Genomic DNA, 17,573 nt, shown 5'->3' with positions numbered 1-17,573 from the left:
TGTCTGTGGAGCCAGACACAAAGTTAATGTTTCAAATCCGTGTGATCCTTATTCAGAGCTGAAGCGAGGTTACATGCAATGGAGTAGATGAGGAAAATGGAAGTTGCGTGAAAAGTGGGAGATATGGAAGTTTGAATCAAGTTTGACATAAATCAAGGGAAAGCAATGTTGAAGGTCAGTACCACAGAAACATTGTCACCATTTCCTGTGTCCACCATTGAATGAGGAGCATTCTTCACAAGCTACATGCTTCGACCTGAATGTATAAAGGCACTGCTGAGATTTGAACTCAGGATCTCCTGTTTACAAGACAGGTGCTTTAACCATCTAAGCCACAGCACCAATCGGCAAAGAAATTTTGCAAGTGTAGAACAGATTTCAATTGTTTTGATTAAACATCAGTATTGTTGATTTCTCCTGCAGACTTTGAGAGTGCAAACTAAAATATTCATCAGCACTGGCCTTTTGAAACTGTAAAAATTGCAGTTATTTCTGAAAGTTATTAATTTAAAAGCAGTTCTGCAGGAAAGAAGTATACAAACAGGAAATATTTTGCGAATTGGGAAGTGATTAAACATGGCCAGAAAACTACAGTGGTATCATGCTGGATAAGACCATGAGAGAGTTTTTACATTCACTGAAAATCTAGCAAAAATTCTTGAAAATTCTGGACGGCTGTTGCAATTTGGCAAACACGACGTTGTCACGGTTCTTCCACTTTCCTTGAAGCATCCTGCATTCTTGATTTTTATTTCCGTTCATTGGGAAGCAAACGCCTTGAGCCAAAATCAAAACCCTGACAGGCACTTGAACCCTGGACCCTCAGATTAAAAGTCTGATGCTCTACCGACTGAGCTACCAGGACCCATTACTAAAATGTTCTCATAGTTCAGTTCAAAGTCTCATATTGTATCTTTTGAATTTCCTTCACTGGGAATTCAGCCTCTCCAGCTCATTTCCCTCGCAAGCAGACCGGCAGCCTCCCTTCGGCTTTCATTCTCAAATTCTTCAGCTTGTACTCGCATTTTTCCAATGACCTGTGATGTGACAACTGTTGTTACCCAGGGACATGCACTGGAACTTCAAGACATTGAAGATTACGTTTAGTTCGCTGAGATATCAGTGGGAAGCTGCAGAGATACAGATTCGATTTTGAGAGAGGGAATAAAGCGTGTCATCTGTTGTTTGTTGTGGCAGAGTGTGAACGCAAGTAAGCTCATCGAGTAAAGTAGCAAATTATGCAAATCGCAAAGTTTCAGGGTGTAAATAGATCTGTCAACGCCACATCTTCATGGAAAACGCCCCATCCTTTATCCTACCCAAATCGTTCTTGCTGACATGCAGCAACATATATCGTCCAATAATAATGCAAATTACTGCAGATGTGAAATCTGAAAAAAAACAGGGAATGATGGAAAATCTCAGTGGGTTTGGCAGCATCTGTGAAGAGAGAACCGAGCTAACGTTTCGAGGCTGGGTCACTCTTCATCAGAGTAAATCTGTGAATCTGCATGAGAAACTAAAAATGATTGGATTAAAGCTCATCAAATTTGAGGATGTCTGTGGAGCCAGACACAAAGTTAATGTTTCAAATCCGTGTGATCCTTATTCAGAGCTGAAGCGAGGTTACATGCAATGGAGTAGATGAGGAAAATGGAAGTTGCGTGAAAAGTGGGAGATATGGAAGTTTGAATCAAGTTTGACATAAATCAAGGGAAAGCAATGTTGAAGGTGAGTACCACAGAAACTTTGTCACCATTTCCTGTGTCCACCATTGAATGAGGAGCATTCTTCACAAGCTACATGCTTCGACCTGGATGTATAAAGGCACTGCTGATATTTGAACTCAGGATCTCCTGTTTACAAGACAGGTGCTTTAACCATCTAAGCCACAGCACCAATCTGCAAAGAAATTTTGCAAGTGTAGAACAGATTTCAATTGTTTTGATTAAACATCAGTATTGTTGATTTCTCCTGCAGACTTTGAGAGTGCAAACTAAAATATTCATCAGCACTGGCCTTTTGAAACTGTAAAAATTGCAGTTATTTCTGAAAGTTATTAATTTAAAAGCAGTTCTGCAGGAAAGAAGTATACAAACAGGAAATATTTTGCGAATTGGGAAGTGATTAAACATGGCCAGAAAACTCCAGTGGTATAATGCTGGATAAGACCAGGAGAGAGTTTTTACATTCACTGAAAATCTAGCAAAAATTCTTGAAAATTCTGGACGGCTGTTGCAATTTGGCAAACACGACGTTGTCACGGTTCTTCCACTTTCCTTGAGGCATCCTGCATTCTTGATTTTTATTTCCGTTCATTGCGAAGCAAACGCCTTGAGCCAAAATCAAAACCCTGACAGGCACTTGAACCCTGGACCATCAGATTAAAAGTCTGATGCTCTACCGACTGAGCTACCAGGACCCATTACTAAAATGTTCTCATAGTTCAGTTCAAAGTCTCATATTGTATCTTTTGAATTTCCTTCACTGGTCATTCAGCCTCTCCAGCTCATTTCCCTCGCAAGCAGACCGGCAGCCTCCCTTCGGCTTTCATTCTCAAATTCTTCAGCTTGTACTCGCATTTTTCCAATGACCTGTGATGTGACAACTGTTGTTACCCAGGGACATGCACTGGAACTTCAAGACATTGAAGATTACGTTTAGTTCGCTGAGATATCAGTGGGAAGCTGCAGAGATACAGATTCGATTTTGAGAGAGGGAATAAAGCGTGTCATCTGTTGTTTGTTGTGGCAGAGTGTGAACGCAAGTAAGCTCATCGAGTAAAGTAGCAAATTATGCAAATCGCAAAGTTTCAGGGTGTAAATAGATCTGTCAACGCCACATCTTCATGGAAAACGCCCCATCCTTTATCCTACCCAAATCGTTCTTGCTGACATGCAGCAACATATATCGTCCAATAATAATGCAAATTACTGCAGATGTGAAATCTGAAAAAAAACAGGGAATGATGGAAAATCTCAGTGGGTCTGGCAGCATCTGTGAAGAGAGAACCGAGCTAACGTTTCGAGGCTGGGTCACTCTTCATCAGAGTAAATCTGTGAATCTGCATGAGAAACTAAAAATGATTGGATTAAAGCTCATCAAATTTGAGGATGTCTGTGGAGCCAGACACAAAGTTAATGTTTCAAATCCGTGTGATCCTTATTCAGAGCTGAAGCGAGGTTACATGCAATGGAGTAGATGAGGAAAATGGAAGTTGCGTGAAAAATGGGAGATATGGAAGTTTGAATCAAGTTTGACATAAAACAAGCGAAAACAATTTTCAAGGTCAGTACCACAGAAATGATGTCAACATTTTCTGTGTTCACCATTAAATGAGGAGCATTCTTCACAAGCTAGATGCTTTGACCCGACTGTATAAAGGCACTGCTGAGATTTGAACTCAGGATCTCCTGTTTACACGACAGGTGCTTTAACCATCTAATCCACAGCACCAATCTGCAAAGAAATTTTGCAAGTGTAGAACAGATTTCAATTGTTTTGATTAAACATCAGTATTGTTGATTTCTCCTGCTGACTTTGAGAGTGCAAACTAAAATATTCATCAGCACTGGCATTTTGAAACTGTAAAAATTGCAGTTATTTCTGAAAGTTATTAATTTAAAAGCAGTTCTGCAGGAAAGAAGTATACAAACAGGAAATATTTTGCGAATTGGGAAGTGATTAAACATGGCCAGAAAACTCCAGTGGTATAATGCTGGATAAGACCAGGAGAGAGTTTTTACATTCACTGAAAATCTAGCAAAAATTCTTGAAAACTCTGGACGGCTGTTGCAATTTGGCAAACACGACGTTGTCGCGGTTCTTCCACTTTCCATAAAGCATCCTGCATTCTTTATTTTTATTTCCGTTCATTGGGAAGCAAACTCCTTGAGCCAAAATCAAAACCCTGACAGGGACTTGAACCCTGGACCCTCAGATTAAAAGTCTGATGCTCGACCGACTGAACTACCAGGGCCCATCATAAAAATGTTCTCATCGCTCACTTCAAAGTCTCATATTGTATCTTTTGAATTTCCTTCACTGGTAATTCAGCCTCTCCAGCTCATTTCCCTCGCAAGCAGACCGGCAGCCTCCCTTCGGCTTTCTTTCTCAAATTCTTCAACTTGGACTCGCATTATACCAATGACCTGTGATGTGACAACTGTTGTTACCCAGGGACATGCACTGGGACTTCAAGACATTGAAGATTACGTTTAGTTCACTGAGATATCAGTGGGAAGCTACAGAGATACAGATTGTATTTTCAGAGAGGGAATAAAGCGTGTCATCTGTTGTTTGTTGTGGCAGCGAGTGAACGCAAGTAAGCTCATCTAGAAAAGTAACAAATTATGCAAATCGCAAAGTTTCAGGGTGTAAATAGATCTGTCAATGCCACATCTTCATGGAAAACGCCCCATCCTTTATACCGCCCAAATCGTTCTTGCTGACATGCAGCAACATATATCGTCCAATAAAAAGACAAATTACTGCAGATGTGAAATCTGAAAAAAAACAGGAAATGATGGAAAATCTCAGTGGGTCTGTCAACATCTGTGAAGAGAGAACCGAGCTCACGTTTCGAGGCTGGGTCACTCTTCATCAGAGTAAATCATTCAATCATTCAATCTTTGCTCACAGACATCGCTGACAGACATTCAAAATGTTCCTACTGAATTTCCTGAGGTCAATCCTGTCGTGCATTCAAAGGAAAATACTGCACATGCTGTGAATCTGCATGAGAAACTAAAAATGATTGGATTAAAGCTCATAAAATTTGAGGATGTCTGTGGAGCAAAAGACAAAGTTAATGTTTCAAATCCGTGTGATCCTTATTCAGAGCTAAAGCGAGGTTAGATGCAATGGAGTAGATGAGGAAAATGGAAGTTGCGTGAAAAATGGGAGATATGGAAGTTTGAATCAAGTTTGACATAAAACAAGCGAAAACAATCGTGAAGGTCAGTACCATAGAAATGTTGTCAAAATTTTCTGTGTTCACCATTAAACATTCTTCACAGGCTACATGCTTTGACCTGAATGTATATAGGTACTGCTGAGATTTGAACTCAGTATCTCCTGTTTACAAGACAGGCGCTTTAACCATCTAAGCCACAGCACCAATCTGCACGACAGCTTTGCAAGTGTAGAACAGATTTCAATTCTTTTGATTAAACATCAATATTGTTGATTTCTCCTGCTGACTTTGAGAGTGCAAATTAAAATATTCATCGGCACTGGGCTTTTGAAACTGAAAAATTGCAGTTATTCTGAAAGTTATTAATTTAAAAGCAGTTCTGCAGGAAAGAAGTATACAAACAGGAAATATTTTGCGAATTGGGAAGTGATTAAACATGACCAGAAAACTACAGTGGTATAATGCAGGACAAGACCAGGAGAGAGTTTATACATTCACTGAAAATCTAGCAAAACTTCTTGAAAATACTGGACGGCTGTTGCAATTTGGCAAACACGACATTGTCACGGTTCTTCCACTTTCCATTAAATTCTTTATTTTTATTTCCTACCGTTCATTGGGAAGCAAACGCCTTGAGCCAAAATCAAAACCCTGACAGGGACTTGAACCCTGGACCCTCAGATTAAAAGTCTGATGCTCGACCGACTGAGCTACCAGGGCCCATAATAAAAATGTTCTCATAGCTCACTTCAAAGTCTCATATTGTATCATTTGAATTTCCTTCACTGGTAATTCAGCCTCTCCAGCTTATTTCCCTCGCAAGCAGACCGGCAGCCTCCCTTCGGCTTTCTTTCTCAAATTCTTCACTTGGACTCGCATTTTAACCAATGACCTGTGATGTGACAACTGTTGTGACCCAGGGACATGCACTGGGACTTCAAGACATTGAAGATTACGTTTAGTTCGCTGAGATATCAGTGGGAAGCTGCAGAGATACAGATTATATTTTGAGAGAGGGAATAAAGGGTGTCATCTGTTGTTTGTTATGGCAGAGTGTGAACGCAAGTAAGCTCATCTAGTAAAGTAACAAATTATGCAAATCGCAAATTTTCAGGGTGTAAATAGATCTGCAAATGACACATCTTCATGGAAAACGCCCCATCCTTTATCCCGCCCAAATCGTTCTTGCTGACTTGCAGCAACATATATCGTCCAATAAAAAGGCAAATTACTGCGGATGTGAAATCTGAAAAAAAACAGGAAATGATGGAAAATCTCAGTGGGTCTGGCAGCATCTGTGAAGAGAGAACCGAGCTCACGTTTCGAGGCTGGGTCACTCTTCATCAGAGTAAATCATTCAATCATTCAATCTTTGCTCACAGACATCGCTGACAGACATTCAAAATGTTCCGACTGAATTTCCTGAGGTCAATCCTGTTGTGCATTCAAAGGAAAATACTGCACATGTTGTGAATCTGCATGAGAAACTAAAAATGATTGGATTAAAGCTCATTAAATTTGAGGATGTCTGTGTAGCCAGACACAAAGTTAATGTTTCAAATCCGTGTGATCCTTATTCAGAGCTGAAGCGAGGTTACATGCAATGGAGTAGATGAGGAAAATGGAAGTTGCATGAAAAACGGGAGATTATGGAAATTTGAATCAAGTTTGACATAAAACAAGCGAAAACAATCTTGAAGGTCAGTACCATAGAAATGTTGTCAACATTATCTGTGTTCACCATTAAACATGCTTCACAGACTAAATGCTTTGACCTGAATTTATAAAGGTACTGCTGAGATTTGAACTCAGGATCTCCTGTTTACAAGACAGGCACTTTAACCATCTAAGCCACAGCACCAATCTACAAGACAGTTTTGCAAGTGTAGAACAGATTTCAATTCTTTTGATTAAACATCAGTATTGTTGATTTCTCCTGCTGACTTTGAGAGTGCAAATTAAAATATTCATCGGCACTGGGCTTTTGAAACTGTAAAAATTGCAGTGATTCTGAAAGTTGTTAATTTAAAAGCAGTTCTGCAGGAATGAAGTATACAAACAGGAAATATTTTGCGAATTGGGAAGTGATTAAACATGACCAGAAAACTACAGTGGTATAATGCAGGACAAGACCAGGAGAGAGTTTATACATTCACTGAAAATCTAGCAAAAATTCTTGAAAATTCTGGACGGCTGTTGCAATTTGGCAAACACGACGTTGTCACGGTTCTTCCACTTTCCATAAAGCATCTTGCATTCTTTATTTTTATTTCCTACCGTTCATTGGGAAGCAAACGCCTTGAGCTAAAATCAAACGTTGGCAGGGACTTGAACCCTTGACACTCAAATTAAAAGCCTGATGTTCTCTCGACTGAGCTATCAGGGCCCATCACAAAAATGTTCTCATCGCTCACTTCAAAGTCTCATATTGTATCTTTTGAATTTCCTTCACTGGTCATTCAGCCTCTCCAGCTCATTTCCCTCGCAAGCAGACCGGCAGCCTCCCTTCGGCTTTCTTTCTCAAATTCTTCAACTTGGACTCGCATTTTACCAATGACCTGTGATGTGACAACTGTTGTTACCCAGGGACATGCACTGGGACTTCAAGACATTGAAGATTACGTTTAGTTCGCTGAGATATCAGTGGGAAGCTACAGAGATACAGATTGTATTTTCAGAGAGGGAATAAAGCGTGTCATCTGTTGTTTGTTGTGGCAGCGAGTGAACGCAAGTAAGCTCATCTAGAAAAGTAACAAATTATGCAAATCGCAAAGTTTCAGGGTGTAAATAGATCTGTCAACGCCACATCTTCATGGAAAACGCCCCATCCTTTATACCGCCCAAATCGTTCTTGCTGACATGCAGCAACATATATCGTCCAATAAAAATACAAATTACTGCAGATGTGAAATCTGAAAAAAAACAGGAAATGATGGAAAATCTCAGTGGGTCTGTCAACATCTGTGAAGAGAGAACCGAGCTCACGTTTCGAGGCTGGGTCACTCTTCATCAGAGTAAATCATTCAATCATTCAATCTTTGCTCACAGACATCGCTGACAGACATTCAAAATGTTCCTACTGAATTTCCTGAGGTCAATCCTGTCGTGCATTCAAAGGAAAATACTGCACATGCTGTGAATCTGCATGAGAAACTAAAAATGATTGGATTAAAGCTCATAAAATTTGAGGATGTCTGTGGAGCAAAAGACAAAGTTAATGTTTCAAATCCGTGTGATCCTTATTCAGAGCTAAAGCGAGGTTAGATGCAATGGAGTAGATGAGGAAAATTGAAGTTGCGTGAAAAATGGGAGATATGGAAGTTTGAATCAAGTTTGACATAAAACAAGCGAAAACAATCGTGAAGGTCAGTACCATAGAAATGTTGTCAAAATTTTCTGTGTTCACCATTAAACATTCTTCACAGGCTACATGCTTTGACCTGAATGTATATAGGTACTGCTGAGATTTGAACTCAGTATCTCCTGTTTACAAGACAGGCGCTTTAACCATCTAAGCCACAGCACCAATCTGCATGACAGCTTTGCAAGTGTAGAACAGATTTCAATTCTTTTGATTAAACATCAATATTGTTGATTTCTCCTGCTGACTTTGAGAGTGCAAATTAAAATATTCATCGGCACTGGGCTTTTGAAACTGAAAAATTGCAGTTATTCTGAAAGTTATTAATTTAAAAGCAGTTCTGCAGGAAAGAAGTATACAAACAGGAAATATTTTGCGAATTGGGAAGTGATTAAACATGACCAGAAAACTACAGTGGTATAATGCAGGACAAGACCAGGAGAGAGTTTATACATTCACTGAAAATCTAGCAAAACTTCTTGAAAATACTGGACGGCTGTTGCAATTTGGCAAACACGACATTGTCACGGTTCTTCCACTTTCCATTAAATTCTTTATTTTTATTTCCTACCGTTCATTGGGAAGCAAACGCCTTGAGCCAAAATCAAAACCCTGACAGGGACTTGAACCCTGGACCCTCAGATTAAAAGTCTGATGCTCGACCGACTGAGCTACCAGGGCCCATAATAAAAATGTTCTCATAGCTCACTTCAAAGTCTCATATTGTATCATTTGAATTTCCTTCACTGGTCATTCAGCCTCTCCAGCTCATTTCCCTCGCAAGCAGACCGGCAGCCTCCCTTCGGCTTTCTTTCTCAAATTCTTCACTTGGACTCGCATTTTAACCAATGACCTGTGATGTGACAACTGTTGTGACCCAGGGACATGCACTGGGACTTCAAGACATTGAAGATTACGTTTAGTTCGCTGAGATATCAGTGGGAAGCTGCAGAGATACAGATTATATTTTGAGAGAGGGAATAAAGGGTGTCATCTGTTGTTTGTTATGGCAGAGAGTGAACGCAAGTAAGCTCATCTAGTAAAGTAACAAATTATGCAAATCGCAAATTTTCAGGGTGTAAATAGATCTGCAAATGCCACATCTTCATGGAAAACGCCCCATCCTTTATCCCGCCCAAATCGTTCTTGCTGACTTGCAGCAACATATATCGTCCAATAAAAAGGCAAATTACTGCGGATGTGAAATCTGAAAAAAAACAGGAAATGATGGAAAATCTCAGTGGGTCTGGCAGCATCTGTGAAGAGAGAACCGAGCTCACGTTTCGAGGCTGGGTCACTCTTCATCAGAGTAAATCATTCAATCATTCAATCTTTGCTCACAGACATCGCTGACAGACATTCAAAATGTTCCGACTGAATTTCCTGAGGTCAATCCTGTTGTGCATTCAAAGGAAAATACTGCACATGTTGTGAATCTGCATGAGAAACTAAAAATGATTGGATTAAAGCTCATTAAATTTGAGGATGTCTGTGTAGCCAGACACAAAGTTAATGTTTCAAATCCGTGTGATCCTTATTCAGAGCTGAAGCGAGGTTACATGCAATGGAGTAGATGAGGAAAATGGAAGTTGCATGAAAAACGGGAGATTATGGAAATTTGAATCAAGTTTGACATAAAACAAGCGAAAACAATCTTGAAGGTCAGTACCATAGAAATGTTGTCAACATTATCTGTGTTCACCATTAAACATGCTTCACAGACTAAATGCTTTGACCTGAATTTATAAAGGTACTGCTGAGATTTGAACTCAGGATCTCCTGTTTACAAGACAGGCACTTTAACCATCTAAGCCACAGCACCAATCTGCAAGACAGTTTTGCAAGTGTAGAACAGATTTCAATTCTTTTGATTAAACATCAGTATTGTTGATTTCTCCTGCTGACTTTGAGAGTGCAAATTAAAATATTCATCGGCACTGGGCTTTTGAAACTGTAAAAATTGCAGTGATTCTGAAAGTTGTTAATTTAAAAGCAGTTCTGCAGGAATGAAGTATACAAACAGGAAATATTTTGCGAATTGGGAAGTGATTAAACATGACCAGAAAACTACAGTGGTATAATGCAGGACAAGACCAGGAGAGAGTTTATACATTCACTGAAAATCTAGCAAAAATTCTTGAAAATTCTGGACGGCTGTTGCAATTTGGCAAACACGACGTTGTCACGGTTCTTCCACTTTCCATAAAGCATCCTGCATTCTTTATTTTTATTTCCTACCGTTCATTGGGAAGCAAACGCCTTGAGCTAAAATCAAACGTTGGCAGGGACTTGAACCCTTGACACTCAAATTAAAAGCCTGATGTTCTCTCGACTGAGCTATCAGGGCCCATCACAAAAATGTTCTCATCGCTCACTTCAAAGTCTCATATTGTATCTTTTGAATTTCCTTCACTGGTCATTCAGCCTCTCCAGCTCATTTCCCTCGCAAGCAGACCGGCAGCCTCCCTTCGGCTTTCTTTCTCAAATTCTTCAACATGGACTCGCATTTTACCAATGACCTGTGATGTGACAACTGTTGTTACCAAGGGACATGCACTGGGACTTCAAGACATTGAAGATTACGTTTAGTTCGCTGAGATATCAGTGGCAAGCGACAGAGATACAGATTGTATTTTCAGAGAGGGAATAAAGCGTGTCATCTGTTGTTTGTTGTGGCAGCGAGTGAACGCAAGTAAGCTCATCTAGAAAAGTAACAAATTATGCAAATCTTAAAGTTTCAGGGTGTAAATAGATCTGTCAACGCCACATCTTCATGGAAAACGCCCCATTCTTTATACCACCCAAATCGTTCTTGCTGACATGCAGCAACATATATCGTCCAATAAAAAGGCAAATTACTGCGGATGTGAAATCTGAAAAAAAACAGGAAATGATGGAAAATCTCAGTGGGTCTGGCAGCATCTGTGAAGAGAGAACCGAGCTCACGTTTCGAGGCTGGGTCACTCTTCATCAGAGTAAATCATTCAATCATTCAATCTTTGCTCACAGACATCGCTGACAGACATTCAAAATGTTCCTACTGAATTTCCTGAGGTCAATCCTGTCGTGCATTCAAAGGAAAATACTGCACATGTTGTGAATCTGCATGAGAAACTAAAAATGATTGGATTAAAGCTCATAAAATTTGAGGATGTCTGTGGAGCCAGACACAAAGTTAAAGTTTCAAATCCGTGTGATCCTTATTCAGAGCTGAAGCGAGGTTACATGCAACGGAGTAGATGAGGAAAATGGAAGTTGCATGAAAAACGGGAGATTATGGAAATTTGAATCTAGTTTGACATAATACAAGCGAAAACAATCTTGAAGGTCAGTACCATAGAAATGTTGTCAACATTATCTGTGTTCACCATTAAACATGCTTCACAGGCTACATGCTTTGACCTGCATTTATAACGGTACTGCTGAGATTTGAACTCAGGATCTCCTGCTTACAAGACAGGCGCTTTAACCATCTAAGCCACAGCACCAATCTGCACGACAACTTTGCAAGTGTAGAACAGATTTCAATTCTTTTGATTAAACATCAATATTGTTGATTTCTCCTGCTGACTTTGAGAGTGCAAATTAAAATATTCATCGGCACTGGGCTTTTGAAACTGTAAAAATTGCAGTGATTCTGAAAGTTGTTAATTTAAAAGCAGTTCTGCAGGAAAGAAGTATACAAACAGGAAATATTTTGCGAATTGGGAAGTGATTAAACATGACCAGAAAACTACAGTGGTATAATGCAGGACAAGACCAGGAGAGAGTTTATACATTCACTGAAAATCTAGCAAAAATTCTTGAAAATTCTGGACGGCTGTTGCAATTTGGCAAACACGACGTTGTCACGGTTCTTCCACTTTCCATAAAGCATCCTGCATTCTTTATTTTTATTTCCTACCGTTCATTGGGAAGCAAACGCCTTGAGCTAAAATCAAACGTTGACAGGGACTTGAACCCTTGACACTCAGATTAAAAGCCTGATGTTCTCTCGACTGAGCTATCAGGGCCCATCACAAAAATGTTCTCATCGCTCACTTCAAAGTCTCATATTGTATCTTTTGAATTTCCTTCACTGGTCATTCAGCCTCTCCAGCTCATTTCCCTCGCAAGCAGACCGGCAGCCTCCCTTCGGCTTTCTTTCTCAAATTCTTCAACATGGACTCGCATTTTACCAATGACCTGTGATGTGACAACTGTTGTTACCAAGGGACATGCACTGGGACTTCAAGACATTGAAGATTACGTTTAGTTCGCTGAGATATCAGTGGCAAGCGACAGAGATACAGATTGTATTTTCAGAGAGGGAATAAAGCGTGTCATCTGTTGTTTGTTGTGGCAGCGAGTGAACGCAAGTAAGCTCATCTAGAAAAGTAACAAATTATGCAAATCTTAAAGTTTCAGGGTGTAAATAGATCTGTCAACGCCACATCTTCATGGAAAACGCCCCATTCTTTATACCGCCCAAATCGTTCTTGCTGACATGCAGCAACATATATCGTCCAATAAAAAGGCAAATTACTGCGGATGTGAAATCTGAAAAAAAACAGGAAATGATGGAAAATCTCAGTGGGTCTGGCAGCATCTGTGAAGAGAGAACCGAGCTCACGTTTCGAGGCTGGGTCACTCTTCATCAGAGTAAATCATTCAATCATTCAATCTTTGCTCACAGACATCGCTGACAGACATTCAAAATGTTCCTACTGAATTTCCTGAGGTCAATCCTGTCGTGCATTCAAAGGAAAATACTGCACATGTTGTGATTCTGCATGAGAAACTAAAAATGATTGGATTAAAGCTCATAAAATTTGAGGATGTCTGTGGAGCCAGACACAAAGTTAAAGTTTCAAATCCGTGTGATCCTTATTCAGAGCTGAAGCGAGGTTACATGCAATGGAGTAGATGAGGAAAATGGAAGTTGCATGAAAAACGGGAGATTATGGAAATTTGAATCTCGTTTGACATAATACAAGCGAAAACAATCTTGAAGGTCAGTACCATAGAAATGTTGTCAACATTATCTGTGTTCACCATTAAACATGCTTCACAGGCTACATGCTTTGACCTGCATTTATAACGGTACTGCTGAGATTTGAACTCAGGATCTCCTGCTTACAAGACAGGCGCTTTAACCATCTAAGCCACAGCACCAATCTGCACGACAACTTTGCAAGTGTAGAACAGATTTCAATTCTTTTGATTAAACATCAATATTGTTGATTTCTCCTGCTGACTTTGAGAGTGCAAATTAAAATATTCATCGGCACTGGGCTTTAGAAACTGTAAAAATTGCAGTGATTCTGAAAGTTGTTAATTTAAAAGCAGTTCTGCAGGAAAGAAGTATACAAACAGGAAATATTTTGCGAATTGGGAAGTGATTAAACATGACCAGAAAACTACAGTGGTATAATGCAGGACAAGACCAGGAGAGAGTTTATACATTCACTGAAAATCTAGCAAAAATTCTTGAAAATTCTGGACGGCTGTTGCAATTTGGCAAACACGACGTTGTCACGGTTCTTCCACTTTCCATAAAGCATCCTGCATTCTTTATTTTTATTTCCTACCGTTCATTGGGAAGCAAACGCCTTGAGCTAAAATCAAACGTTGACAGGGACTTGAACCCTTGACACTCAGATTAAAAGCCTGCTGTTCTCTCGACTGAGCTATCAGGGCCCATCACAAAAATGTTCTCATAGCTCACTTCAAAGTCTCATATTGTATCTTTTGAATTTCCTTCAATGGTAATTCAGCCTCTCCAGCTCATTTCCCTCGCAAGCAGACCGGCAGCCTCCCTTCGGCTTTCTTTCTCAAATTCTTCAACTTGGAATCGCATTTTACCAATGACCTGTGATGTGACAACTGTTGTTACCCAGGGACATGCACTGGGACTTCAAGACATTGAAGATTACGTTTAGTTCGCTGAGATATCAGTGGGAAGCTACAGAGATACAGATTGTATTTTCAGAGAGGGAATAAAGCGTGTCATCTGTTGTTTGTTGTGCAGAGTGTGAACGCAAGTAAGCTCATCTAGAAAAGTAACAAATTATGCAAATCGCAAAGTTTCAGGGTGTAAATAGATCTGTCAACGCCACATCTTCATGGAAAACGCCCCATCCTTTATACCGCCCAAATCGTTCTTGCTGACATGCAGCAACATATATCGTCCAATAAAAAGGCAAATTACTGCAGATGTGAAATCTGAAAAAAAACAGGAAATGATGGAAAATCTCAGTGGGTCTGGCAGCATCTGTGAAGAGAGAACCGAGCTAACGTTTCGAGGCTGGGTCACTCTTCATCAGAGTAAATCATTTAATCATTCAATCTTTGCTCACAGACATCGCTGACAGACATTCAAAATGTTCCAACTGGATTTCCTGAGGTCAATCCTGTCGTGTATTGAAAGGAAAATACTGCACATGTTGTGAATCTGCATGAGAAACTAAAAATGATTGGATTAAAGATCATAAAATTTGAGGATGTCTGTGGAGCCAAACACAAAGTTAATGTTTCAAATCCGTGTGATCCTTATTCAGAGCTGAAGCGAGGTTAGATGCAATGGAGTAGATGAGGAAAATGGAAGTTGCGTGAAAAATGGGAGATATGGAAGTTTGACATAAATCAAGGGAAAGCAATCTTCAAGGTCAGTAGCACAGAAATGTTGTCAACATTTTCTGTGTTCACCATTAAACATTCTTCACAATCTACATGCTTTGACCTGAACGTATATAGGTACTGCTGAGATTTGAACTCAGGATCTCCTGTTTACAAGACAGGCGCTTTAACCATCTAAGCCACAGCACCAATCTGCACGACAGCTTTGCAAGTGTAGAACAGATTTCAATTGTTTTGATTAAACATCAGTATTGTTGATTTCTCCTGCTGACTTTGAGAGTGCAAATTAAAATATTCATCGGCACTGGGCTTTTGAAACTGAAAAATTGCAGTTATTCTGAAAGTTATTAATTTAAAAGCAGTTCTGCAGGAAAGAAGTATACAAACAGGAAGTATTTTGCGAATTGGGAAGTGATTAAACATGGCCAGAAAACTACAATGGTATAATGCAGGACAAGATCAGGAGAGGGTTTATACATTCACTGAAAATCTAGCAAAAATTCTTGAAAATTCTGGACGGCTGTTGCAATTTGGCAAACACGACGTTGTCACGGTTCTTCCACTTTCCATTAAATTCTTTATTTTTATTTCCTACCGTTCATTGGGAAGCAAACGCCTTTAGCCAAAATCAAAACCCTGATAGGGACTTGAACCCTGGACCCTCAGATTAAAACTCTGATGCTCGACCGACTGAGCTACCAGGGCCCATTATAAAAATGTTCTCATAGCTCACTTCAAAGTCTCATATTGTATCATTTGAATTTCCTTCACTGGTCATTCAGCCTCTCCAGCTCATTTCCCTCGCAAGCAGACCGGCAGCCTCCCTTCGGCTTTCTTTCTCAAATTCTTCAACTTGGACTCGCATTTTAACCAATGACCTGTGATGTGACAACTGTTGTTACCCAGGGACATGCACTGGGACTTCAAGACATTGAAGATTACGTTTAGTTCGCTGAGATATCAGTGGGAAGCTGCAGAGATACAGATTGCATTTTGAGAGAGGGAATAAAGGGTGTCATCTGTTGTTTGTTGTGGCAGAGTGTGAACGCAAGTAAGCTCATCTAGTAAAGTAACAAATTATGCAAATCGCAAATTTTCAGGGTGTAAATAGATCTGCAAATGCCACATCTTCATGGAAAACGCCCCATCCTTTATCCCGCCCAAATCGTTCTTGCTGACATGCAGCAACATATATCGTCCAATAAAAAGGCAAATTACTGCGGATGTGAAATCTGAAAAAAAACAGGAAATGATGGAAAATCTCAGTGGGTCTGGCAGCATCTGTGAAGAGAGAACCAAGCTCACGTTTCGAGGCTGGGTCACTCTTCATCAGAGTAAATCATTCAATCATTCAATCTTTGCTCACAGACATCGCTGACAGACATTCAAAATGTTCCGACTGAATTTCCTGAGGTCAATCCTGTCGTGCATTCAAAGGAAAATACTGCACATGTTGTGAATCTGCATGAGAAACTAAAAATGATTGGATTAAAGCTCATTAAATTTGAGGATGTCTGTGGAGCCAGACACAAAGTTAATGTTTCAAATCCGTGTGATCCTTATTCAGAGCTGAAGCGAGGTTACATGCAATGGAGTAGATGAGGAAAATGGAAGTTGCATGAAAAACGGGAGATTATGGAAATTTGAATCAAGTTTGACATAAAACAAGCGAAAACAATCTTGAAGGTCAGTACCATAGAAATGTTGTCAACATTATCTGTGTTCACCATTAAACAAGGAGCATTCTTCACAGGATACATGCTTTGACCAGAATGTAAAAAAGGTACTGCTGAGATTTGAACTCAGGATCTCCTGTTTACAAGACAGGCGCTTTAACCATCTAAGCCACAGCACCAATCTGCACGCCATTTTGCAAGTGTAGAACAGATTTCAATTGTTTTGATTAAATTTTGTATTGTTGATATCTCCTGCTGACTTTGAGTGTGCAAACTAAAATATTCATCGGCACTGGGCTTTTGAAACTGAAAAATTGCAGTTATTTCTGAAAGTTATTAATTTAAAAGAAGTTCTGCAGGAAAGGAGCATACAAACAGGAAATATTTTGCGAATTGGGAAGTGATTAAACATGGCCAGAAAACTACAGTGGTATAATGCAGGACAAGACCAGGAGAGAGTTTATACATTCACTGAAAATCTAGCAAAAATTCTTGAAAATTCTGGACGGCTGTTGCAATTTGGCAAACACGACGTTGTCACGGTTCTTCCACTTTCCATAAAGCATCCTGCATTCTTTATTTTTAATTCCTACCGTTCATTGGGAAGCAAAAGCCTTGAGCCAAAATCAAAACCCTGAGAGGGACTTGAACCCTGGACCCTCAGATTAAAAGGCTGACGCTCTTCCGACTGAGGTACCAGGGCCCAATATAAAAATGTTCTCATAGTTCACTTCAAAGTCTCATATTGTATCTTTTGAATTTCCTTCACTGGTCATTCAGCCTCTCCAGCTCATTTCCCTCGCAAGCAGACCGGCAGCCTCCCTTCGGCTTTCTTTCTCAAATTCTTCAACTTGGACTCGCATTTTACCAATGACCTGTGAAGTTACAACTGTTGTTACCCAGGGACATGCACTGGGACTTCAAGACATTGAAGATTACGTTTATTTCGCTGAGATATCAGTGGGAAGCTGCAGAGATACAGATTGTATTTTGAGAGAGGGAA

The 17,573-nt window shown here is 39.9% G+C and overlaps 14 non-coding genes across 14 annotated transcripts; all 14 read right to left on the bottom strand.

Moving 5' to 3' along the window:
• Window positions 1-268: 268 nt before the first annotated feature.
• trnat-ugu (transfer RNA threonine (anticodon UGU)) lies at window positions 269-342 on the bottom strand. The gene has a single exon. It is a non-coding gene; the product is annotated as a tRNA-Thr (tRNA).
• Window positions 343-1,825: 1,483 nt separating this feature from the next.
• On the bottom strand, window positions 1,826-1,899 carry trnat-ugu (transfer RNA threonine (anticodon UGU)). The gene has a single exon. It is a non-coding gene; the product is annotated as a tRNA-Thr (tRNA).
• Window positions 1,900-2,349: 450 nt separating this feature from the next.
• trnak-uuu (transfer RNA lysine (anticodon UUU)) lies at window positions 2,350-2,422 on the bottom strand. The gene has a single exon. It is a non-coding gene; the product is annotated as a tRNA-Lys (tRNA).
• Window positions 2,423-3,906: 1,484 nt separating this feature from the next.
• Window positions 3,907-3,979, bottom strand: trnak-uuu (transfer RNA lysine (anticodon UUU)). The gene has a single exon. It is a non-coding gene; the product is annotated as a tRNA-Lys (tRNA).
• Window positions 3,980-5,045: 1,066 nt separating this feature from the next.
• On the bottom strand, window positions 5,046-5,119 carry trnat-ugu (transfer RNA threonine (anticodon UGU)). The gene has a single exon. It is a non-coding gene; the product is annotated as a tRNA-Thr (tRNA).
• Window positions 5,120-5,562: 443 nt separating this feature from the next.
• Window positions 5,563-5,635, bottom strand: trnak-uuu (transfer RNA lysine (anticodon UUU)). Its single transcript has one exon. It is a non-coding gene; the product is annotated as a tRNA-Lys (tRNA).
• Window positions 5,636-6,702: 1,067 nt separating this feature from the next.
• trnat-ugu (transfer RNA threonine (anticodon UGU)) lies at window positions 6,703-6,776 on the bottom strand. The gene has a single exon. It is a non-coding gene; the product is annotated as a tRNA-Thr (tRNA).
• Window positions 6,777-8,367: 1,591 nt separating this feature from the next.
• Window positions 8,368-8,441, bottom strand: trnat-ugu (transfer RNA threonine (anticodon UGU)). The gene has a single exon. It is a non-coding gene; the product is annotated as a tRNA-Thr (tRNA).
• A 443-nt stretch (window positions 8,442-8,884) lies between these two features.
• trnak-uuu (transfer RNA lysine (anticodon UUU)) lies at window positions 8,885-8,957 on the bottom strand. Its single transcript has one exon. It is a non-coding gene; the product is annotated as a tRNA-Lys (tRNA).
• A 1,067-nt stretch (window positions 8,958-10,024) lies between these two features.
• On the bottom strand, window positions 10,025-10,098 carry trnat-ugu (transfer RNA threonine (anticodon UGU)). The gene has a single exon. It is a non-coding gene; the product is annotated as a tRNA-Thr (tRNA).
• A 1,592-nt stretch (window positions 10,099-11,690) lies between these two features.
• Window positions 11,691-11,764, bottom strand: trnat-ugu (transfer RNA threonine (anticodon UGU)). The gene has a single exon. It is a non-coding gene; the product is annotated as a tRNA-Thr (tRNA).
• Window positions 11,765-13,356: 1,592 nt separating this feature from the next.
• On the bottom strand, window positions 13,357-13,430 carry trnat-ugu (transfer RNA threonine (anticodon UGU)). Its single transcript has one exon. It is a non-coding gene; the product is annotated as a tRNA-Thr (tRNA).
• A 1,579-nt stretch (window positions 13,431-15,009) lies between these two features.
• trnat-ugu (transfer RNA threonine (anticodon UGU)) lies at window positions 15,010-15,083 on the bottom strand. The gene has a single exon. It is a non-coding gene; the product is annotated as a tRNA-Thr (tRNA).
• A 1,592-nt stretch (window positions 15,084-16,675) lies between these two features.
• trnat-ugu (transfer RNA threonine (anticodon UGU)) lies at window positions 16,676-16,749 on the bottom strand. The gene has a single exon. It is a non-coding gene; the product is annotated as a tRNA-Thr (tRNA).
• Window positions 16,750-17,573: the final 824 nt, after the last annotated feature.

Source organism: Scyliorhinus torazame, chromosome 4, assembly GCF_047496885.1.
Source record: "Scyliorhinus torazame isolate Kashiwa2021f chromosome 4, sScyTor2.1, whole genome shotgun sequence".
In the NCBI taxonomy this organism is placed as follows: Eukaryota; Metazoa; Chordata; class Chondrichthyes; order Carcharhiniformes; family Scyliorhinidae; genus Scyliorhinus; species Scyliorhinus torazame.
The sequence above is the reverse complement of the archived record's forward strand: the minus strand, read 5'-3'. Positions and strand labels throughout refer to the sequence as shown.